Raw genomic sequence first — 25239 nt, forward strand, 5'->3', positions numbered from 1 at the left:
TGTTCCTGAGAAACAGCAAATAATTTTCTCAGATAAACTACCTTCTTCAGTTCTTCCTCTCCTCCTTCCCTTTCTTTGGCCTTTTTTTCTGAGAATGAGGAAATAGCATGAAAAAAATAACAAAACAAAGCAAGTATTTGTAGTGAATTGGTCTCTCAGCCATGAAATTTCTGTTCTTTGTTCCCCTTTTCCTCACTCCTTTTTGTCTTCCGTCATCTATCCTTCTTCTATTCACAAGATGGCTATTCTTATTACCCAAATTTTATATTCCTGCTCTCTGAACTATTTTCTGTCTTCCACCCCCAGAAGCAGGCTTTGTCCTACAAAGTCTTTTAGAACAGGTGCTTCATTCCGTAGATGCCTCAGGTGATGGAGAAGGATTACAATCCTCTTGCTCCAGATCTTTCCGTTCTGTTTTGGAAGCTGACTATGGTTTAGTGATCTTTTCAATAATGACTTCAGGGAGCGTATAAACAGGAGGGAAAATGATTGTTCACGAGGGTGGATAGTGATAGGACAAGGGGGAATGGTTTTAAACTGAGACAGGGGAGGTTTAGGTTAGATATTAGGAGGAAGTTTTTCACACAGAGGGTGGTGATGCACTGGAACAGGTTGCTCAAAGAGCTTGTGGATGCCCCATCCCTGGAGGCATTCAAGGCCAGGCTGGATGTGGCTCTGGGCAGCCTGGTCTAGTGGTTGGCAGCCCTGCACACAGCAGGGAGGTTGAAACTTGATGATCTTTGAGGTCTTTTCCAACCCAGGCCATTCCATGATTCTATGATATTCTATGATTCTATGATTCTATGATTGTTTGATACTCTGCTTTCAAATGTGAGCTCTGTGTTCAACAGCAAAATGATAAAGATGTAGTGCTTAATAATGAAAACCAGGATTTTTTATTTTACAAAACAAGCCTCTCAGCTTCAGTGAAGAACATCTTGTGCATATGCATTATGAGACAGTGTTTAATTGAATGATTGCATAATATGTTGTTCCACAGAATAAAATATGAAATATTCATTAAGCCAGAGAGAGAGTTAGGATGCCTGGTGGTTAAATCACTCACCAGGGAAATCCAGCTCCTACTTCTTGCTCCAAGTGAATATGTAAGTAGTTTATACAAAAAGGCTTTAAAAGCAACCAAGAATTTTACCCGAAAACATACCATATCTTCATGGATAGCATAGTATGACAACAAACAGGAGTATGCTCTGAGTGGGGCATAGTTAAATATAGATCATCCACACCCCCTCACGTAGTAGTAGTAGTCAGACACTTTAACCACTAGGCAGCTGGGTTTAATGGAAACAAAACCTCTCTACAGATTTTATTTTTCAGGAAATGATTGACTTGGCATAGGTGCCTCATTCAGGAAAGGGTTTCCAGATGTGACTCCAGAATAGAAGGAAGCACTTTTTGGCAGTCTAAATTCACGCTGCATTATGTCCCTGTGAGGGACGTGGTACAGGCAACATGCATATAACCTTAGCTGAAGTAGAGGACTCTCCACTCACTTTTAGTGTCTTTAAGTCAACTACTAAGAACCCAGCTCACTTGTGTCTCACACTGGGAAATTGGGGATGAAAGCTGGATACCACAAATGTTGCAATAATCTGTATTTCAACACCTAAGTCCTGTTGAAATTTTAACCTTTGCCAGTCTGTAAAGTGGAAAGATCTATGGGAAGATCTTTTGGTAAAGTGCTATCTTCAAATAAATTAAAATGATCTCATAATAAAAGCACTTGTTGAAATAATGAGAAAATTATAAAAAAAAATAGTGGAACAGAAGATTTAAATAGATAAAATTAGGAGGAAAAGGATTTTTTTTAGTAAAATTAATTTAAAAAGTAGTTTCCATCTTAGCAGTTGATTATCAAATGTTGTACTCATTTTATGTCATTCTGGTAAATAACAATTTAAAAAATGCCTTTTGGTTTTGTGCAGAGTATCACAGAGAGGCATTCTTCTGGCGTATTTATTTTTAAATTTATTCAGGGAAAAAAAGAAAGAAAAAAGAAAGTGAGATTGGGGAAATAACACACTCAGGGGAGACAGAATCATTCAGAACAAATAAATATGCCCAAAACAATAACAGAAGCAAATGTGGCACCAAATATCACTGATAGATAAAGAATACATTAATTCAGTATTGCAAATTACTTTTGCTTAAGGCATATGTACTTGGTATGCCCTCTTAATTATTACTCCTCTCATCAGTTTGCAACTCAAAGCACATTCTCTCAGTAGCAATTAGGAAACGATATTATTATATGAAGCTCTAGGAACAAAAGAAATCTTCTGAACCAAAAGGCTTAAGAATTATTTTTTATGTTTTCATTGTAAAAACCAGTTTGTGTGCTACCCATCACAAGAGCTAAGTCCACATCTTCAGTTGCTGGGGAAACCTTCCGGGCCAGCAGAGGCTCTGCCTTTTATATATCATATCTTCTCAGCACAATTTCTCTATGGGCAGTCAGCCTCTTCTCAAGCTTGGAGACAAGAGGAGGGTGCTGTAGGTGACTGGTGAAGCAGAGGGTTCATCTTCTTGGGTTCATCCAATGAGTCGTTTCTCTTGTGGAGATCCTACATATATGTATCTATATATCCATAGAAGATCTTTCTTCTCAGTACCTGCCTATGTATAATACACAGTGTAAGTAAGACAAAGCTGCTGTAGGAAGAAGAAATGCTCATCATGTGTTTATCTGCTTTTTTGTGTCCAGAGGACTAGAGTTGCTGACATCTGTCAGTTATACCAGTAAAACTATGTTTGGGAGCTTGTGAAGTGATGCCTCCATTCATTGTTTTTTTTCTTTTTTTTTTTTTTTTCCACTGTGTTACATATACTGATGAGCTAGCACCTTATTAAGCAGATCTCAGCCTAATCCTACCTTTTAGCAAAAACTCTAGACTGTTTTGGTGGAGTAAACCTAGAGATACACAGGTTGTTCAATACAGTACATGATGAAAATGGATCAGTATGTGTGGACTGGATAAAGTTTAAGATCGTATAAAAGAAGCCACAATAGATTTTTTTTTATTTAGTGTAAGAGTTCATAAAAGGAAAAATGTTTGCTGCTCTCATATTCTTGTGTCCAGTAGGTTTGGGATACTGCTAACAAATGAAAATTAGGGAGTTTTCTACTCACTGTCACGTTAAGCTAGTTCAGCTGAAAATTAAATTAAATACCCACAAAAACTGTTAGCATTGTGAAAGTCATTAAGATGACTCAATATTCAAAAAGATTAACTACAGATACGGTATCTTTAATACTTCAGGAAGCTGTTCTGAAATGGACACTTTCCTATCAGCTGTGTCACAAGTAGTATTAGAAATGTCCTCTCATTTTTATTAAAAAAAAAAAAAAAAAAAAAGGAAGGGTAAGACTAGAATCAGCCATAACAACAATTTAAGTTAGATTGATTATAGGGCAAAAGAGGTTTCATGAAGTTTACCCTAAAAATAAATTGCACTAATTTGATTTTCAGGGAAAAGTGAAAAATACTGAGAAATAAGAATCACAGAATCATAGAATCATGCAATACTCTGAGTTAGAAGGGACTCACAAGGATCATTGAGTTCAATTGCTAGCTCTACAGAGGATCACTCAAAATTCAAACCATATTTCTGAGAACATTGTCCAAACACTTCTTGAACTCTGGCTTTTTTAAGTCTACCAAAGAGGGAAGGAGATAGAGAATTTTCTGATGGCCAGTAAGGTGGGTATTCAAACATTAAATAGGTCTGGAGGTGGGGTAGTTGCATATTTTCACAAGAACTGGCAAAATATAATAAAAGTAGAGACTTGGCTTAAGTATCAACAGAACAGAAAAAAATAGGAAAAGCCATCTTTGCCTCTTAAGGTTTCTCTCCTTCTGAGAATATTTTTTAAATGATAAGGGTGATGAAATACATTTACTAATTGCAGTGTGAGATTTTCTGAGTCAAACTATTCAGTTGTGACAGAGTTCAGATGATGCTTTGCCACTGTTGCTTCCCGTGGAAGACAGTTAATTCAGAAAGAATACTTAACTTCAAATGTCAAAGAATATACATTACAGACATTATCACGGTAAACTGATTTTTCTTAATGTGAAATGAAAATGATAGTGAAAGAAGACATTGGACTCAAAACCCCAAAGGCTCTGCTTGTGAGAGATAATACTTGAAACAAAACATGAGTAGGGAGGGGATGGTTTCTATAATAATAATATTCAGCCTATTTTTCAGAATGATGTGTTAGACTGTAAATACATTGTCTGGCTAATCATCTGCATTTGACTTTCATCAGGAAGCTAGTTTTTCGGGAAGTTGGTCGTTTAGCATTCAGGTAGGCATTAGCCCAACCCAAGTGTTATAGTATAGGGTCAGAAGATAGCTCTGATTCATTCAGGATAAAGGAGAGGCCATTTGAATGGATCAAAATAAATCATGATAAATCCAATGGAAGGATAAAATAAGGGCAGAACTAAGATAAGAAAGAGAGGTCATAAGCAGAACCAGATCTTGTTACACCAAATGACTAAGATTTCAGGACACTACACCAGAAAGTTTAGGTGATCACAGAAGCAATCTGACTGATTTATAAATTATCTGAAAAGTAAAATCAGATAAGTATCATTTGGAGTATCTATTCAATTGAACTGTATGTTCTGTTCAAATTCTCTGACTTGAAAGGGGTGCTAGCTACTCTAATGGAAGCAATCATTGACAACGTGAGAATCTGTTTAGAGGAGAAAAGTTGTTGCCTCACTATAAATTACTAACTAAAGAGTTCAACTGTAATCAGAATTGAGAAGGAAACAGAGGACTGGAAACAAGGTTGTCGATACATTAGACTTGAGAGAAAGCCTCCTTTTTCTGTTTTGAGTCTTCTTTAGGGGGAAGGAGGTCCATGGACCCAGGAGTGATGCTAAGGCCAAGTTAGCAGGGCAGGGGGCTGATGGCAGTTTGCCACCACGTGGTATGGATTACAAAGGAAGTATGACCTGCATTGGACGAGTCATTGCCAGATGGCTCCCAGATGTGTTATTTATGAAGTCACAGTGTAGTTAAACCACATTCCTGCTGTCTTGTCTTCTTTTCCTGCAAAGTCCAAGACACTAATGAAAGAATGTATGAGAACTAAATAGCAGACCAGTTGTCAAAAACCAAATGGCAACAGAAATCCTTTCTTGTCTCTGGATATATGTAAATATATATTAGATTAACAAAACCATCTTTAAACAGCTGATCCCTGAAGAGTCATAGAATTGGCTTCTGCATACTAAGGACAATACTTACCTTGGCCTCATCAGTCCCTTGTGAGTATCCACCATAAAACTTACCACATTGTCCTTGATAATTCTGGTTATATTCTCTTCCTTCAAAAAGGTCTTCTCTCCCTTAACGCGCTCAGTGTTGAGAAGAAACTCTTAAAGACCATATCCAGCTTATTCCTTAAAATACATATACCAAACTAGTCTGTATGAACTCTGTATCTTCTGAAATGACCTGAAAATATCAAATATAGTTTGTGGGTTGATTGGCTGGTTGGTTTGTTTGCTTAAATTAGTCAGATTTGGCAGCAAGTTGACATGACTGAGAGATCATGCAAGTTTCATACCAGAAGGAAATTCATTTAGTTTGCATAACTTATATGAGTCAATGCAGTGACAGTTGGTGCATTAGTGCAGAATTTTCTATTTCTTTTGGTTTTGTCTTTTGTTAGAAATGCATGGAATATGAAATGCTTTTCCTGTTGCTATAGCTATGAGAAGCAATTCCTGAGTCAGTACTAAGAAGGTAGAAAAGAACACCACAAAAAAACTAGTGCTTTGTAACATCCTAGAGGCAGAATGATATCAGTACAACTTGACATGCAGAATAACATCAGTTGGTACAAGTTTACTGATTGCAACCTAACATGTGATGGGCCCTCAAGTTTTAATAAATAACCTGGAATTTTTCAGGCATAAGAAATAATGGAACTAAGTTTCAAGCAATTATAAAATACTTTTTTGAATATAGAAAACTCACAGCAGATTACCTCATATTGCATATATTCAAAATAGATAGAGGCTTCTTTACTTTCCCTTGCCAAAAAGCATGGGATATACATGAACACTGACTTTCATTATAGTGATCTAGGTTTCTTTCTCAATTTAATCCCTTGGTGGGCAGCTTTTCTGGGGAGAGGCAGTGTAAATGAAATCAGAACATGGCCATATTATGAAATAGTCTTGATACTATAGCCAGGGTCAATGGGATTTTTCCACTCATGTAAATACAGTGAGAAATGAAACTGTTTATATATTCTTTCAGGTAAATGCAATAATTCAGAAAAAAAGGAGGTGTATGATACATTGTATAGGTCCAAACACTTCATGGATAAAGAGACTAGCCATCTTCATTCAGAAAAAACACCTTGAATCATTCATCTGTCTGCCAACTATGCTAGAAGGAGAGAAAAAGGTATGGTTACTATTAAATAAAAGCCCTGGAATCTTTAAGTTTCCTGCTAGACAGATTAAGCTTTGTAAGATAATACTACAATAAGTAAGGAAGTGAATTGAGATATGCAGACACCTATGTCTAAGATGAACATATGCAGCATTTTATGTATATGTTAGACAAAGTAGAGCTTGTATATAGAATCATTTATGTTGGAAAAGGTCTCTTAAGATCATCATGACCAAGAGCTAATCATTTGACAAAGATGTCAGTCAGTAATTTATTGAAAGAAAACCAAACATATCAGTTGGTTTTTTACCTGTGTTCAAAATACGATCTTCTTGTACAAGTAATTAACCCAGATTAAAATAATTTAAGAACAATAATGACTGGCAGGGTACAGCAAGACAGCTGTATCAATATTCTCACAGGTGGAATTGAATTGAACAATGTATTGCTATAGTGTATTTACTCAGGATATTTCTAGGTGTCCAATTCCTATAAAATTTATATTTAGAATTAACGGATGAAAATAGTTTGCACTCACACAATCTCATTTTTTCCTGATTTTCAGTTAAATTTTGTTGATTTCAGACAAATCGTACAAATTCATCACTGTTATAACTGCATAGTAATTTGAATAGTTTTGACCAGTCTTGGACTCATCCCAATATATTTTTATGAGGAATGTAAAACATTTCATGTCTTTTCTTTTTTTTTTCTTTTTTTTTTCATATTAAATCTGTGTTTTATTAGGATTGGTTTGGAGAAGCTATTTGCAATGCAGCATCCATTTGAGTGGTGTAGAAATTTAATTCATACAAATAAGCACAATTTTTCTCAACCCATCTCTAATTCCTCAGCCTCTAGTAGCTGATGACGTAAAGTTTTCTACAGTTCTCTGCAGTTTATTTAGAGGTAATCAACAATGGTAGTGCATTTTAGAATTTTATATATATATATATGGGTAAATTTAGATGAAGTGACAGCAGTTAATGAGCTGGCTGCTAAGAAGGTTAGTCTTTCCATTATACTTTTCTGTGTTAAATCTTTTCCCTCTAACCTCATGGATGCCATTTATAATAGCTTGCTGTTGTAGCTAATCATTTTTATAGATTCTTAATTTCTGCAAACTTTTTCTTGTTTCCTGAAAGATATTTAGATACTTTTAGCATGTAAATGTCTCAATGGGCAGATACTTTTCCAGTGCTCCTCCTGTGAGTCATCATATTGTTTTCACAGTGTGTGTGTAACACTTATTAGGTATAAATCTGTCTTGTGTGCAGAAAACAGCATTCCAAAGCCAGCTTACTTTAGGACAGTTCCTGTTAACCCTCTATACCTCTGTGATCCTTCAATACCTTTGTTGCTCTTCTCTGGCTTCCTCAGAGAGAACTCATAGAATCTAGTCAGTGTTCATTTCTGCTTTTGCTTCCTGTGTCCTTTCTGATTTCACCAAGATGCACAGACTTGACATTGCAATATGACACAGATTGCATTTTCTATTCAGTTAAGATTTTCTCTTGCTCTACATGCACAATTTAGAGTTCACTTTGATTTCTGAATATTCAGAAAGCAAGCATTTCCTGTACATGCTGGTGTACACCCAGCTGGAAAGCAACCTGGCAGAAAAGGATCAGGGGATCCTTTGTGAACCAAAAACATGCTCTTGCCATAAAGAAAGTTAGCATTAGAAGCAGAGTTGACAGCAGGCAGAAGGAGGTGATCCTTCCTTGGTGAGGCCGCCAGGAATACTGTGTCCATTTCTGGGCTCCCCAGTACAAGAGAAATGTGAACATATACTGGAGAGAGTCCAACAAAAGGGCCATGAAGATGATGAAGAGGCTACAGCATCTCTCAGATGAGGAAAGTCTCAGAGAGATGGGACTGTTTAGCCTGGAGAAGTGAATGCTTCAGGAATTTAATGGCTATAAGTACATGAGGAGAGGGTGCATAAAGGACAGAGCCATGATATTTTCTGTGCCAGGACAAGAGTCAATGGACATAAGAAGTTCTTTCTGGAGAAAACCCTTATTTACTCTACAGATGACAGAACTCTGTACAGGTTGACCAGAGAAGATGTGGAGTCTCCTCCTTGGAGACCTTCAGAAGCCACCTGGACATGGTCCTAGGCAGTCTGCTCTGGGTGTCCTTGCTAAGCAGGGGTTGGGCCAGCTGGCTACAGAGGACGCTGCCAACCTCAGCCATTCACTGATTCTGTGATTTTGAGTGAGAAGAATTTCAAGGCATTTCTCAGGCTATAAACTATACTACTGCGTGTGAGCTCCAAGAGAATTAGACTAGATCCAAATCTGTCAATTTTTTCAAGATATTGCAAAAACTATGTAAATAGAACTGTGTCATGGTTTTGTGATTTTCAGTTATTGGTATTCCACATCATAACATCATGTAGTGAATGTACCTGGTTCTCAGAAGAGAAGGACTACTACAGTCCCCAAGGTACTTTGCTCCTCTGTTACCATTTTCCAGCCGGAGGGAAAAGATAAAAGCTCACAGTATAAAAACTTGCAGATCACGAGACCTCGTCCCTTTTTCCGCCGTCTCTCGTCTTGGCAGCACCTTGCTCTCCAGCCGTCTTATTGTTGGTAGTAGAGTAAGGCCTACCTTGATTCTGGGACATTCTCTGTCTCTGTATTGTATTAATCAGCTTAAATTGTAATTATATTGTATTATAGTGTGTTGTTTTGCATTCCGATATCTTATTTAGTAAATTAGTTTGTTTCTCCTCAGATTGTTGCCGCTGTCTTTGCTCTCAGGGCCATCTCCCTACCCTTTTTTCCCTTTTCCCTTTTCCTGGGGTGTGGGCCCGTGGGTCCCCTGTCCCCTTTGTCACCACGGAACCAGGCCGAATGCCCGTAAACTGCTGACAAACTGTCCACTTGAAAAATGACATGCTTCACCATTATTTTTTTAAGAAAGATTTCTCCACCAATACTCTGGAAAACGTAACCACATAACCATGAAAAAGCTAGTTTGAACCTTTGAACCTCCTTCTCTGAGTTAATGTTTTGTTACTGTTTTTTAAAATCCAGCAGAAATTCTAAAGCTACCGAACTGCAACATTTACCATGTCTAAAGATTTTAAATATCCGTACTTAAACAGAGTTCTAATTTAGATGCTTTTATCAGCCTTGTTTTTTAAATGTTGGGCTGCAGTATTGATGAGATAATTTCCAGAGCATTTACTTCTGCCATTTAGCTTAAGAGTCCTTGTTTTTTTCTTATTTCCTTTTGGAAGTTTTTAAAACATAGATGATTACCCAAAGAACTAGTCAGATCCTTTATCACAGCAAAAATTGCTAGTAATAGATTAAATGTATAGATATTAGGAAAACATTGTTTTAAAGGTATACATACAAGACTGCTTGTTGTTTTACATAGTGGTTTTCAAGAGTTTTATATAACTTCTTTTAATAATGCATGTTGTTACATATCGTGCCATTTGACTGAGGAATGGAAAGAAAGGTTGAAATCTGAGATAGTATTAAAATACTTTAGAAACTTTAAAGCATTATAATAGTTATTTCTATAAAACTACTCCAAATATTTCTTCAAGAAGGAAACAATTTGGAGTTCAAGTTCAGCAGCATAATAACTGAAAATGTATAACAGTACTCTTATTCCCATCACTAAAGTATAGATTAGAGTTTTTTTTTTCTGTTGTTGCCATTATAAAGCCCTGTTCCCAAGGGTACTAAGCTATCATAAAAATTTGCTTTGGGCCACGCTTTGAGATAAGTTCTTCAAATAATGTATAGGGGATTGACTTGCAACTCCTACTTGTGTTAATAGGAGCTATCGAGGTAAATCTCTCATGGATTCCTGGGAGAAAAAGCTCTGCAGTATTAAAAGTTTCGGCCTGAGGATTATTTGTTTTTGATGTATTTCCTGATAAAAACATGCTCTAAAATATAACACTTCATACTAGTGCTTTCAGATATTTGCTGGGACTGCTAACACTCACTAGATTGTGTTGAAATTCTGCCAATGAAGGCTGGAACATAAATTATTTCTTAAATATTTCTGTATGAGAGAATGTTAATTTTTATGAAGAAATATCTATTTACAACTCCCTGGAATATTGTTTTATTTAATTAATTACATATAAAAGTATCCAGAACTTTTACATTATTCACGATCAAATTCAAAATGCTTGATGAACATCGCTCAGATGTACCCTCTGTTCTTGAGAAAATGGGGACAGAGGATGGCGTGACTGATCTGAATGTGAGAGTCTCTACTTTCGACACGCAGCTTTACATTTTCCACTTTGAGGTAGGTTACAGTGACAGACTAGTTTCCCTCTTCCTCTGGATGGAAATCCATTCTTCTAACAGCTCAGGTTTCATTCAGTTCACCTACCTTCCAGGCTGTCATGTTCTGGACAACCATGCAGGTTTTTATGAGCAAGACATGCACACTCTTGTTCATTGCTGGTGAAATGCATAGCTAATGGTGGTGACTATGATGAAAAATAGCATTTTTTAGCTGAGCATTTGGTCCATAAAACAGTATTATTTTGCTCTTTGTTTCTGCTGTAGTTTCAATTAAAACAAATAGGAAGCATTACTTTTGGAACTACCTACATTTTTTAATAATACATTAGGCACTGCACACAGGCTTAGGAAAGTGAGATATTTGCATGTAATAGGAGCAGCTAAAGACAGCCTTTGTCTTCAAGTGACAGGTATGTGAAGTTCTCTATACTTTTTATTTCTTTACAGCTTTACGGTAAGCAGAAACTTCAGGTGAAATTTCACTAACCCTTCTACCGTAGTATTATTGTTTTCCTTTCTCTACTTCAAATACTTTAATTGTCACATCCTGAGATCACATTTGTCATTTTGATAGCCTCTTCAGATCAGTGGTTCACAAATCTGATGTGACTGATTAATAGTAGTGAGCTTTTTCTTCTTTATTATTTCCAGTCTATAAGCCCTGAAGTCTTACTACTAGTACTAAATGACACTTCCTTCTATCATACGTATATCATCCCATCTCTCTTACTTTTATACTCAGTTCTCCATTTTTCTCCATCTGATAGTCTGGACCTTTTCTGTGCTAATACATCCCAACTTAGTATCATTGCAAACAATTTTGTGTTTCATATTTTCCCCTAACAGTTCTAGCTGCAGTCTTTTCCTACCTGTATGACAATTCTTGCACTGGTCTGTCTTTGCTAACTTAACAAGTAATTTCCTATGGGAATTACTTTGTAATAAATCTGATGTCCATTATATTTTAGCTGCTGCTACTGCATTTTCTTTGCCTAGAAAACCTGTTACATCAGCCAAGAGAGATACAGCATTATCCTGGCATGATCTGCTTATGCTGGACACACCTAGAATTTTATTTCACTTATGATTAATATAATTAATTATACTTTCATCCAGACTTGTTCTAAAATCTTAAGGAGGTAATATTACTATGCCTTTAATGTACCATTTTTGTATTCCTGCACCGGGTATAATACTAGTACCAGTCTGACAGTCTCCTTAAGAATACTTCCTACCAGAGTAATTTTCTATGAAGAAATACTGAGTTCAAACATTAAAACAAAGCTTAAACAACATATTTTCTTGTGGTCGCGTAGAAAAAATTTCAATAATCAGTGGAAAGTTAAGAAATTGCATTTTGCTGACCTCTTTAGTCTGGAATGGGTAGCATTTCACAAAATAAATAAATCATGAATATTTATAGTCCATCTGCTTTGCATATAGTCTATCAAATTTAAATGAGACAAAGGATTAAAGCTACAATTTAAAAGCTTAAACAAGAAAGGCTTATTTTTAACCTTAGGACAGCCCAGAATTTAAATAAGACCAACTGGAACTGGGAATGAATATGAACTCTTAATTTTATTAATCTCCTTATGCTACTGCACATTGTTCTGAGTCACCAAAATATGCATGGTTTCTGAATAGGTTGACACATTGCTTTGCATTCCATGTTATATTTTAAGAAATGCTTATCATGTATCACTTGCTAATGGTTTCTGCGGGAGGAGATGGGTAATTAAGGACTTGTGAAATTTGGGTAGCATACGTTTTTATAAATGATAACTGCTAACATAAACTCACAGGATGGCTGCAGTTCCAAAAAAAAAAAAAAAAGAAATTAAAATTTTAAAATGAGATTGTGCAGATTTTAAGAAGTGACCATGGATTCCATGTATCTTGATTTAGGCACCCCACTATGAAGAACTTCTCAGAATCCTCATGTCCGACACTTTATGAAAATACGGCCCTTTGAGAAAGTCTTTTACTCGTCCAACACAAAAATCCATTATACATTTTTGAGAAAGACTTGAAAAAAAAAAAAACACAAAACAAGAAACAGGACTGCTCTTTCAATTGCATTGTTTTTTAGACATGAAATATATAACTAACAAGTTATACTAATAGATAAAGAGAAAACATAATAGATAATGGATTAAGAGATAAGCATTTTCTTTAAAAACGTAGATTAAGTTCACTCAAATCCTTCAGTGATTTTTTTAGTGTGAAGTATTTATTGCTAAGTACTCATGGTCCTCCTCTAGACCTGCTCCAACGTATCCATGTCCTTATCATACTGGAGACCCTAGAGTTGAACACAATATTGCAGTCTTGTCTTAAAAGAATGGAGTAAAAGTGGAGGTTCACCTCCATGAGCTGCTGGTCACACTTCTTTTGATGCAGCGCAGGACACAGTTAGCTTTCTGGGCTGCATATGCACATTGCTGACTCACAGTGGGTTTTTTATCCACCAACTCTCCCAAGACATTCTCCTCAGGGTTGCTCTCAAACCAATCTCTGCCCAGCCTGCATTTATACTTGGGATTGCCCCAATCCAAGTGTGGGACCTTGCACCTGGCCTTTTTGAACTTCATAAGGTTTGCACAGGCCTACTTTTTAGATGCCTCTGGATGGCATCCTTTCCTTCCACAGTTCTGACTCCTCCTCATAGTTTGATGTTGATGGCAAACTTTCTGCCCGTCCTGTTTGCCACCCTCCTCAGTTGCTGCGCTCCCTAGGGGCTGCTTTTCTATGTACAGGGGGTGGCCCTACTGCTCCAGACTCCACGCCTGCCATGTCAGAGCGCTGCTGCCACAAGGAGGGCTGATGACATCCAGCAGCTGCTCCCTGACAGGGGCTCCCCTTGCCCACTGAGAGGATTCCCTGCTTAGGCACAGAATGTGTCTGCCCCACAGCCAAGTGCCTTGCAGAAAAGGGGATCAATCCTAACTTTACCTTGAAGTTGCACTTTGACTTTCAGCTGATAGGGAACTTTGATAGAAGGCTGTCACTAAGAATAAATCGTAGTCTCAACTGACAACCTCTCTTTTCTTCCCTCTCTCCCATCCCTCACAGATAAATATTTGCAAGTAGCAGTATCAAATTCAAATATCTGGACAGGACTTAAGATGGATCTGTATGCTTCATTACTCCATTCTTGTGGTGATCTGTGTTAAACTATTTTGATGGCACTGTACACAGAGTATGACTATACAGTTTCTCTTTGTGTCACTCTTTCTGTGTCTCACAGGCATAAAATTATACATCTCAGTTTTATGCATGAAATTCATGTAGTGTTTAGGAGGATAAAAATGCTGTTCAAGGTAACAGTTGAACACTGTCAACATCTTTGAAGATGGGAGTGGAACAGCAGACAGAGACACATTTACTTTTATTATACTGTCTCACTGCTCAGCTGAAATGAAGGAAATGCAACCCCAATCTCTGTTCAGTGAGATGCTGAATGCATCTATGGGTATTTTGATGTGAATAGAGACTCAGAGCAAATTCGCTGTGTGGAACAGCAAATCTCTGTCCTCACCAAATTTTAAAGTGCCTGTGTGTGCATGTATACACCACAACTTACCTTTGATATATACACTGCATGCTGTATATCTACACAGAAGATTTCAATATGAAAGATAACCTTAGCTCTTCATGTAAACTCTACTTTTTCCTGTGTGATAACCTGCACTGCAGTTGTGAGCTATAGGGAAAATAAGCAAGAAAAGTGGTGCCTTTAAATTACTAAAATAACTGTGTAAAACTGAAGATTTTGTTGTTCAAGAATAGGATAATTTTCTTACGTAATATATTAAGGTCTACATACTGAACTGTTTTCTGCTCTCAGGACTAGAAAGTGAGTAAAGTGTTGTATGATAAGCAAAAATGGAAAAGTTTTGGCCTCTATTAAGAAAGACTGCAAGAAGTATTTCGTCTTTTGTCACTGCTCAGAATTGAACATAGTGACATAAGAATTTCTCATTTTTTATAAACAAACAGTAAAATGAAATTTTAGGTTCTGTGGTGAATCTCTCACATGAAAGTCATTCAGAATATAATTTAGTAGAGAAAGAAGAGAGCCTAATACATTCAATGATAGATTGAATGCCATCAGTTCTTACTGTTGAAAGATTAAGTTCCCATCAACATCTATGGAAGTTGGTATTTATTACCCCTCAAGTACTGAACGCTAAGATATAAAAGTGAATAAGCAGGTATACCTCTCACTGCCTCCTTCTGCATTATACTGGACTCATGGTTACAAATGCATGCTTTGAGAATCTGGTGCATGATTGCTGTAACAGGCCTTTCAGGAGACGTGGGCAGATGTGTAGCTACTTTACAGATCCCCTATTATCTTAGACTAAGGGTAGGCAATTGCATGCTCTGCTCTCCTGAAAGAGCTGTATTTTTGAGTCACATTTAGAACCAGAATATTAGATGATGAATATTAGAAATTTTCTGTAGCAATGTAAGTACCTGTAGAAAGTGAGGTGCCCAGACATTCTGTGGGCTTGTGGATCACTGCTTTGAACCTAAGTGCAGAAATAATTTATTGAATATTGTTTTAGAGCCTGATCATTTCTGCTTAAGAGTTAGTCACATCTATCTTGCTTATTATTTAGCAATCTTATGTATAATAAGCTTAAAAACAGTATAAAATTCTTAAGTGTTTCTTGGAAACCACTAATATCAACATATTTTTGTTTCGTATATAGTAGCTATGAAATATAGCTGATAACTGGTTTCTGAAGATTCCTAAGAGAGAACTCTGTTTTCTGTTACAGCAAATAATTCATTGAAGGAGCAGAAAGAAAATGAGTGCAGTTATTTAAACAGTGCATTACCTTGTTTTTTTCCTTTACATTATACAAATGAATTAAGTTTGCTAATTATTAGCTGATTACTCATTAAGTTTGCTAATTATTAGCTGATTACTCATTACTTCTAGTAATTTAGAATTCATACCTTAATATAAGGATTCAAGACATGGTGTTAAATTAGAATGTGAATAAAAAAAAAGAAATTCCCGAGTAATATCATGCTGTATAAAAATGACTAAATAATGATTCTATCAAAGTTCAATTAAATATATTTTATCTAAGTCTGTAATTTCTATCAAGCTACACTGAACAGTATTTTTTTTTCTTATTCATTTTTCTTTTTAGTAGGCGATAAAGGCATTATTTAAGGAAGGAATATATAGTCCCAGTCCTTTTCAATTTACGAGGAGAAGTATCTTCAGATCAGAAGTAACAGAGCTGGAGGAACTCTTAAAGGCAATTCATCCAGCAGGAACTCTAAAATTTGGAAATACAAACTGTTTTTGAACTGGTGATAATTGAACATTTTTCTGGCACACAAACCACACCTGCCATTCTTATTACTTAGTTACAAAAACATTTTTTCCCTTATTTCATTAATTCATTGGATAGTAGAAAACTATCAGTTTTAAATTTTTTCTTATACTATTTTTCAAATAAGTGCCAACAATTAAAATGACAGTAATCTAGTCTGCTTTTAAGTGAAACGCTATTTCAGGTTATGCTCTCCCTGTGTAAGTAGCTGTCATTTCAGCTAACATCACCAAAAATGTATTATTCCTGCACTGTAATTGCTTTAGGCATGAATGTTTTCTCATTGCATGCAACTACAGTTTTTTATTAGGAATAATATATGCTTCAGTTAGAATTAAACCTATGAATATGATAGTTTATTAGAAATATTTAAGTTAGAATTAACTAAGTGATGGTTTGGTAAAAAAAAAAAAAGTCTGTCTTTTCTATTTCTCTAGCGCAACTACCATTGTTTTTATGATGATGATCCCACATTAAAAATGAAATTGTCAGTTTAACTCAAAATACTATTATTTCAAGAGAGTTTTGTGATTCCTGTTGTGTTAGTAAACAGATGCTTTCCCCTAAAAGACTTAGCAAGATCTGTATCTATGTTTTTTGGTTTTTTGTTTTTGTTTTTTACTAGTAGGAGTGGTCAGTAGCCAGATACTGGACCAATATCTCCTTTCCTGCCTTCTCCAGGAGTCTTTTAGAACCACAGAATCATAGAATTGCTCAGGTTGGAAAAGACCTTAAAGATCATCAAGTCCAGCCTAACCATACTACCCTAACTCTAACAACCCACCACTAAATCATGTCCCTGAGCACCACATCCAAACGGTTTTTAAACACATTCAGGGATGGTGACTCAACCACCTCCCTGGGGAGCCTGTTCCAGTGCTTAACAACCCTTTCCGTAAAGAAGTTTTTCATGATATCCAACCTAAACCTCCCCTGGCACAACTTGAGGCCATTTCTCCTTGTCCTGTCACCTGTCACCAGTGAGAAGAGACCAGCCCCGCTCTCACTGCAATCACCTTTCAGGTATTTGAAGAGAGCAATGAGGTCTCCCCTCACCCTCCTCTTCCCCAGACTACATAGACCCACTTCCTTTAGTCTCTCCTTGTAGGGCATATTCTCCAAGCCCTTCACAAGCCTTGTTGCCCTTCTTTGGACCTGCTCCAGCACCTCAAATTTTAGATTATAAGAAGCAATTTTCTGGTATTATTAATATTATTTTTACTTTGGGCCTTGTTGACTTGTTTCCTTGTTAAGTCTTCGATGTGAATCAATAAGAACATATTTCATGCTACGGATATGAGGCTGAGGTGGTCATCATGGTAAGTTTTTTTTATTATATTTCATTTCTTACATCTAAAAGTGAGAAAGGAGAATAAATATCTTGCTGTTCCAGATTCCAAAGTACAGAATATTCTTGAATATATGATTCCCAGAACACAAGAATCATAAATCTTACATGGAAAATACTCTGCTTTTATTTTCAGGGCATAATATTTGTTTAAATTGTCAGTTGTCACAAATTAAATCAAGAGACCCTACAGCAGTAGATACCACTGTTACATTTGGTTTAAGAAATCTTCGTACCCTTTTATTCAGCATTTAATATGTTAATTGTTCATTTAGTCTGATTTTTTCATGCCTTTGATTTAATTTATTGCTTAGTACTCTCTACTTTGAATGCACTGTATATATAGCATTTTTTTTTCAGTAGCTTACCTTTAAATCTATTAATTGTCTTCAAAGGAATTGGCTCATCTTACCTTAGCTTCAACAAAATGCTTACATGAGATGACAATAGCTAAATCATTTATTTCCCATTCTCTGTTTTCAGTCTTATTGGCCTTTCAAACTGGAAAATTTTCTTGTGCTTCTCAGTGCTGCGTCTAGAGGCTTCTAATCAAGTACTTATGTGTCCTTCAGTTCTAACTGTGTTAGTTTGCTTTACCTTGAAGACTTTCAATTCACATTGGCTTTTCAACATATAAATTAAATTTTTCACCTGAAATTTGATAGAACATAGATGCTTTCAGTACCTTTACTCATTATCTGTTAAGTATGTTCATTAATCTACATTTCCTATTTTAAATAAAAATGTATTATTCTGACACTTGTGATTATGGTCTCCTAGCAACTTTCTGAAACTGGTCCTTTTAATTTCAATGGGTCTAAGACCAGAGAAGAATGAAGATAGCCTTAATTTTGTATGTGGTTTAATCCTTTTCTCCATGTGGTATAACTTTAATTTATTAAAAGAGTTGATATCTGTAATTTCATTGGACTAATGATAAAGTACATTATTAAGCCTTCATTCTACATGTCAGTGCAAGCTACATCACAGAAAGAAAAATCTTTTCCCACATGTTCTGTTGGAGTCTGCAGTTAGCAGGCTGATTGTTTTTCAGACAGACAGCTCTAGAAAAGCATCCTAAAGGAAAGGAAACTTAATTCAATTGGATTTTTCAATACCTCAGTAAAAATCAACTTTCATTTTATGTTCTGCTCTCTTCAGCTCCACCAGGCTGCATGTGGTAAATCCATTGTTCCAGGTTGCCAAGGGCCTTCCCTTTTTTCAAGTGCTCTGGCACCCTGGGGGACAGCTGCACTGCTTTCAGAAGAACAGGAAAGTTTATGATGTTACAACATTCAATCCTAAAAAAATAGTTAATAAACCACCTTATATGTAGGATATGAATAGATATACACATACACATGAAGAAATCCACTCTTCATTACTACTAATGTGCAATGTCTCATTCTTCACCACACTAATTCAGGACTAAACAGTTCTCTTTGCTTTGGTTGGCACTTAGTCCATTGCTTTATCTCAAAGTATACACAAGAAATGCAGACCTAATGCCAACATCAATGTTCACCCTTTCTTTGTATATCTAAGCTATCAATCTGGAAGCAAGGACAACTACCCTGGGAGGAAAACAGAGACATTGTGCGAGCAACCACGGATCAAGTTAAGAAAGCTAAAGCCCAGAGAGAACTGAATATGCCCAGGGATGTCACAGGCACTGAGAAAGGCTTCTACAAGTATATCAGTGGCAAAAGGAAAACCAGGGAAAATGTGGGCCCTCTACTGAAGGAGATGGGAGATCTTGTTACCCAGGACAGTGAAAAGGCCAAGATATTGAATGCCTTCTTTGCCTCAGTCTTCACTGGCATGACTGCCCTTCAGGAATTTTGTGTCCCAGAGATCACACTTTAAGGCTGGAATGGGGAAGATGTCACCCTGATGGAAGAGGATCAGCTCAGGGATTCACAGTTTCTTCTACAGAATCGGTGATGTCAAAATTGGAGCTGATGCTCCTCTTACAGCTCTTTAAGTTCTACCAAAATTCTTTTTCTATGGAGTTTAGTGTAAGGCAGCATGAGTCCTCAGTCCACTTTTATCTATTATTGAGATAAGTTAGACTGTACAGTCTGTGAGCATAGCTGCAAAAAATGGCAAGCGCATACTAAGGCCATAGGAAGAAAAAGAATATGTCCTGACAGGTTCAGTTTGCTAGTGTAGGCACAGTGTAGTTACTAAATCTGCTGAAATCCTGAATCTGAAAACTTTGCTGTTTTCATAGTCTTTAGAAAATTAGTTTTCTCCCTTAGGACTTTCATCAGTATTATCGACATCAAACTGTATACTACTTTTTTGGATGTAGATATACGAGATTGGATCTTGCTCTGAAATAGTTCAGTGATTCATACATGTCCGGAGAAATGTTCTTTCAAGCTGTGTTAAGGTTAGTAAACAAGACTTCAGTAATTCTGCAGCACCTTCAAAGTAATAACGACTTTCACAGATGAAGACAGCCAATTAATTTCTATCTTTTTTTTTCTCCTTTGACAATACCTAGTTCCATATAAAGTTGAAGGACATTAAAAAAATGAAAGACGTACCAGGATATTTGTTGAGGAAGACACACAATTATATGATTGTTTATCAATATTATACAGCTTAATGTCATTAAACTGATGATTATGCTTGGGTTCTGGCTGAGACTAGGATTGTGAATGACATTGCTATGGTAGCTCAATGAAGTGAATTTGAATATTGGCATGGAGAGCTTACAAAACAGACCGCGAGGTATCAGTGACCCGTGTACTAGCTAGTGTCACCTGCAGATGCTTAGAAGGCAAAATAAACTTTGATATTTAGGGAATTTCTTTGTAACCCTAGTATTTTCAGCATTCTCTGTGCATGTTTAAATCTTTAAGTATTAAACAGTAATTATAGAAGAATGCTACCGAAGAAGGTTCCTCCTATTTCAATGTTCTTTAAATTGACAAATACCCTAACATATACATACACAAAAGAACAAAGCAATGTAAGACAATATTCACTTGCTGGCTTCATCTGCGAATTTTGCTACTATCAGCTTCTTCTGCAAGGGCCAAATTCAACCCCGTACTGGCCTTAATGGGGAAATTCAATCTCCCTACTGGAAAATGATTATTTCTGCTTCCTGCTGTATGCCTATCTGCTACTCTTCCAGTTTCTGCTTCAAACTTTCCCATTCTGTTTTCACGTGAATGTATTCCTTTGTCTCCTTTCCCCTCTCCAGCTATCAGAACTGAAGTTGCAAATGTAGTAGGCCAGACTCTATATGCTGCATAGAATAGAATTAAACTGAATTGCATATATTTGCAAAGAGTGGTTTTTAGGGTCATCTGGTATTTCTGGGTTAAAACAATTGAATTAGTAGTTGATAACTATGGAAAATTTCTGTATTTTGAGGTATTTTCACTATTGTTTTATTTAATGCATTACTGGTTTCCTAATCACAGGTTTAAGAGAGAAGGGAAGAAGGGAAGGACAGAAGGAGAAAGGGAGTAAAGGAAAGAAGAAAGTAATGAGGGAGGAGAAAGAGACAACTATGTAAACCAGTTACATTTTGTTTAACCTCAAAGTAAGGTTTTTTCTCTCCTGCAAGTTATTCACTTATGCACTTACTATGGAATCAGCATTGTGGGTAAATTGATAGCCTCTATAGGAAAGGAAAGAATGGCAAGCTGATTACTTTATGGTTATTTCACAAAACTGATGAGACAGCAAATGATATTCAATCCTATTAAAAAGACTAAGCACAGCCTTTCTCCCCGGGCCTGCCTTTTTTTTCTTTTTTTCTTTTGGAAAAAAAAAATCCTGCATTTCTTGCACTAGGATTGGATGATATGATTCTACAATTCAGGGAGTCTGGAAATTACAGAACATCTGCAATGAAATTGGTTTTCTGTGGAAAACTGATGAATCACTTACTGCCAATGACTGGAAGGAAAAGTACTTGTTTATGCCCTTATGTAATGAATTTTTATGAGGTGAAGTTTGCTGTTTATAAAAAATATACTTTGAGCTGCTGTAGATGTGAAATAATAGAATTCAGAATTTAGACTAACACATTACAAAAAAGACAGTCACTAGCAGAATATCATCTGCTTACAAAATGCCAAAAGAAGAGCTTTTACTTCTTTAATAGAATTAAAATTTCCGTCCATTCTCCATGAGAAAAAAATAACAGACACTGTAATAACACTGTTGTATTTGTTAACATACTTTAAAGAACAATAAATACTTTTATAAAAAAAATGCTTCTGCTTCAAGATGTAGATCTGAAATGTGGAAAAAAATTATGCTTATGAGCAATTTGTCAAAACCAGGCAATGCGTCTCCGTAATCAGCCAAGTACCTGCTCTTCTTTGCATGCCCCTCTTCTTGTACTGTCTATGAGCTTACTGGGTTTGCATGTAAGATGCTTCTTCTTTCTGTAAGTAATGCCTTGACTACATGAGAAAATTGCAGTTCTTAAGCAGCTATCCTGAGAATGATACAATTATGAAGTACATATCAGCCCTAAAATAAAATAATAAAAATAAATGAATAAGTCTGCTTTAAGCACAAATTTAACCGATTCCTTGGGGGCTAGAACTGATCATTGCAAAAAATGACTTTTCACAATCAAATGTGTCAAGATGGCTGTATTTCTATGATTAGGTTGTGCTTTTTTTAAATAATTTAACTGACATAATTGATTTATTCCTACACTGGGTGATGAGAACAAGAGTTGAATTTGACTGCTACTATCTTTTAATTTATTTTTCAGTAGCTTTAGATAATTTCAGTAGAAGATGTAACTGCTTAAATGTTTTGATCCTGCCAAATATTTCCAGACATAATTGTAAGTGATTAGAAATGTACAGATACTTATTTTTGACGTCTAATTCATTTTACATTTCTTTAGCAAAAGCTGTGTTTGCTGCATAAGTGAAAAAATTTAAGTGCTGTTTCCTTTAGATTTCTTCACTCCTTGTCTGACATCTAGGAGGGCTGTCTGGAAAGTAATGCTTCCTCTTTTATTATGTTGGTCCACGACTTCAGAGTTGGATGTCGGTGATATAGCAGTAGAGGATGAACTTTCTCACCAGTACGCCATTACATTTTGTAATTTGCAGCAGAGGGGCAGTCTGACAAAATGGCATCTGACATGGAAGTGCGTATGAAGCAAAGGCGTGTAACTGAATTCCTCCATGTGGAAAAAATGGCACCCACTGACATTCATCAACACTTGCTGAACGTTAATGGAGACAAAACAGTGAATGTGAGCACAGTGAGTCAGTGGGTGGAGTGTTTCAGCAGGGATGACAGCAATGCAAAAGACAAGCCATGTTTTGGATGGTCATGTACAGCTGTCACATCACAAAACAAAGAGTGCCTCAATTAACTCATCCATGTGAATTGGCTAATGGTGATGACTATGTTGAAAGAGAGTGTTTTATAGCTGAGAATTTATCAGCTAGCGCTATTGTGGTCTTAAGTCTGTTGTAGTTTCCATGGAAATAAATAGGAGACATTACTTTTGGAGCAACATTTGTATATACTGGTTCACAAGTATTGCTAATGTACCACCCTTTCTTGGATCTACTTATATTTTAGGGAAGATCAACTGTATTAACACTGAGCAATGGCATAATGATTTTCATTCCTTTGTGCCTTACCTTTGAAACTGCTACACTGACGACTGTTGCTGCTATCAGTAACAGCGATTGTGTAAAGGGTGCAATTGAGAAGGCACAATGCAGTTCCATCTATACCTTCTGCAAACCTGGAGATTGCTGGCTGAGCATGACTTAACTGTTATCCTGTTTTCCACAGTGCATGTCATAGAAGCTGTGCCACTTGACTAATTGCCCACCTCATTCTCGTGTTTACAGCATAGTCTGGCCATTCAAAGACTGGTTTTGTAGGAGAAATTCTACTCACTGCATGGAACCGTTATGTAAATGCAATGGACAGCAGTGGCAGCAGAAGCCTTCACATGGAAAAAACCCACTTTGATATCCTTGTCATTTATCCTGATGCCGCAGTTCTACAGATCTTTGATTCCTTTTTCCAATACCTCTCACTGCCTTTAGTCTGGCTCTGATCTTTTGAATAATATTGAACAAATCAAGGACGGTTTGTTAGCATCATGAAGGCTACCCTGAAGTAATGGTAATTATTAGCTTTCTGAATCTATCTTTGAAATATACTTTAAACCAATTGACTTTATTATGTGGGGCAATTCACAGGATACACTGTCTTTGGTAGGATCCTTTATAAAAAGAACCTGAAGTTAGGAGTTATCAATAAACATTATGACTACATCACATGGGCTTTTGCTAATTACAGCTGTTTTTTTAGATACGGCTGTGGTGTTCACTCACATGAGAAACCCTTAACTACTTGAGTATAGACAGACTGGCACCTTCTTTTCATCAGTGCAAGAGCATCTTCATAAAAGCTTAATTAGCTTCTGTGTCTGTGCCATGAATGCTGCTTATACTACTTTTCATGGGCCATGCATTTTTATCCAGATAATTGGGTCTCACATGGTATGTTCAGTCAAATGTTCAATTCCTGTTGTGGTTTAGTGCATCTAAAAGTAAGATGGAGATTTCCTGGGGTAGGTTCAATACCAACATCCAGAATGACAACCGCATTGTTGTTAACCTATCACACCAGAAATAACAATTGCCAAGAAATTTTTGAGATCAGAGTTGTAGGAAAAGATTTCTTCACAGTAATCATGTAACCAGTAGTAGACCTGTTTTAAGGCAGTGCAAGTTTCAAAACTCTTTGCTAATACAAAATCCAATGTAAGGGTCAAAACTGCCACAAACACTACTGTCTTTGACTGTTGTAACAGGCACCATTCTACTCTCCCAGCCCTAGTTTTGCCCTGCCTCAGCACAGAAACCAGATCCTTTTCACATCTTGTCTTTAGGCCTCTGATTTGTGAACTACAGAGGCAGACTAGCAATCTTGTTATGGAAGCAGAAACATTTACCTGAAGACTTCTACAGAACCACTAAGCTATCATTTTTTTTCCCTATATTAAGACAATATATCTGAGGGAAGGATCTTTGCCAGTTATTGCTCCAGAAGAATCTTTCCCAACTGCACATCTCCCACAGTTTGGAGATGCAAGGTTGGGCTATTTCCTTTGCAGAGTGTGTCCTGAAGATTACTTGGCTAAGACCTCTAAACAAGTTGGCAACTACCTAAAACCTAGTGGATATGACAGAACACTTTACTCAGTTTAATCAAACTTCAAAGTTTTGCAGTCAGAGATTAGAGAAACAGTTGTAGTGAATATGGTTAATCGCAGAAGAGAGAGAAGAGTCAGTCTCTCCCCGGGCCACTCCAGTGTGTCACAGTTAGTTCCTTGTTGTATCTCTGACAATACGGCATAATGCAGATTGTAGACAAACAGCCTTCTGCTCCTTGAAATATCTCCCTGAAAGTGTACCAATTACTTGAGATGAATGGTGATGCACCAGCCAACTTTACTGTACTTTGCATTATTCTGTTCTCTAAGAAGACCCAGGCCCAGAGATGTGCAACTGAGGATTTTGTACTAAAAACTACTTGTAACATTTACCTGTAACACCTACTGCAGAACAAGTTTGCTTGTACCTACTACCCAGACTGAGTTTGTGTTCTGTAAGCATTAACAGACAGTTTAAGCAGAGGTACAAAACCCAAAGTGTGCTCCAGGGAATGGAATGGGCACTGATTGGCCTTGGCAGGTGCTCTATGTTTAGTACTCCTCTGGTCCCAGGTGCCAGGCTAACTGGGATTCCCGAACAAATTTCTTTTGTTTGAAAGC

At 36.6% G+C, this 25239-nt stretch overlaps 1 protein-coding gene across 7 annotated transcripts in view; it reads right to left on the bottom strand.

Annotated features, from left to right (window-relative positions):
* The window catches only part of PEX2 (peroxisomal biogenesis factor 2), a 45982-nt gene continuing 22717 nt past the window's right edge, over positions 1975-25239 (bottom strand). For 4 of the 7 annotated variants that reach the window (XR_002434733.1, XR_002434734.1, XR_002434727.1 and 1 more), the window contains one exon: positions 1975-5496. The gene's annotated coding sequence lies outside the window, so the exon portion shown is untranslated. Of the gene's footprint in view, positions 5497-17405; positions 18696-25239 lie in introns of those variants that run through there. The other 3 variants (XR_002434728.1, XR_002434726.1, XR_002434731.1) reach the window with 3 other exon arrangements.

This window comes from Numida meleagris, chromosome 2 (assembly GCF_002078875.1).
Source record: "Numida meleagris isolate 19003 breed g44 Domestic line chromosome 2, NumMel1.0, whole genome shotgun sequence".
NCBI classification, from domain to species: domain Eukaryota; kingdom Metazoa; phylum Chordata; class Aves; order Galliformes; family Numididae; genus Numida; species Numida meleagris.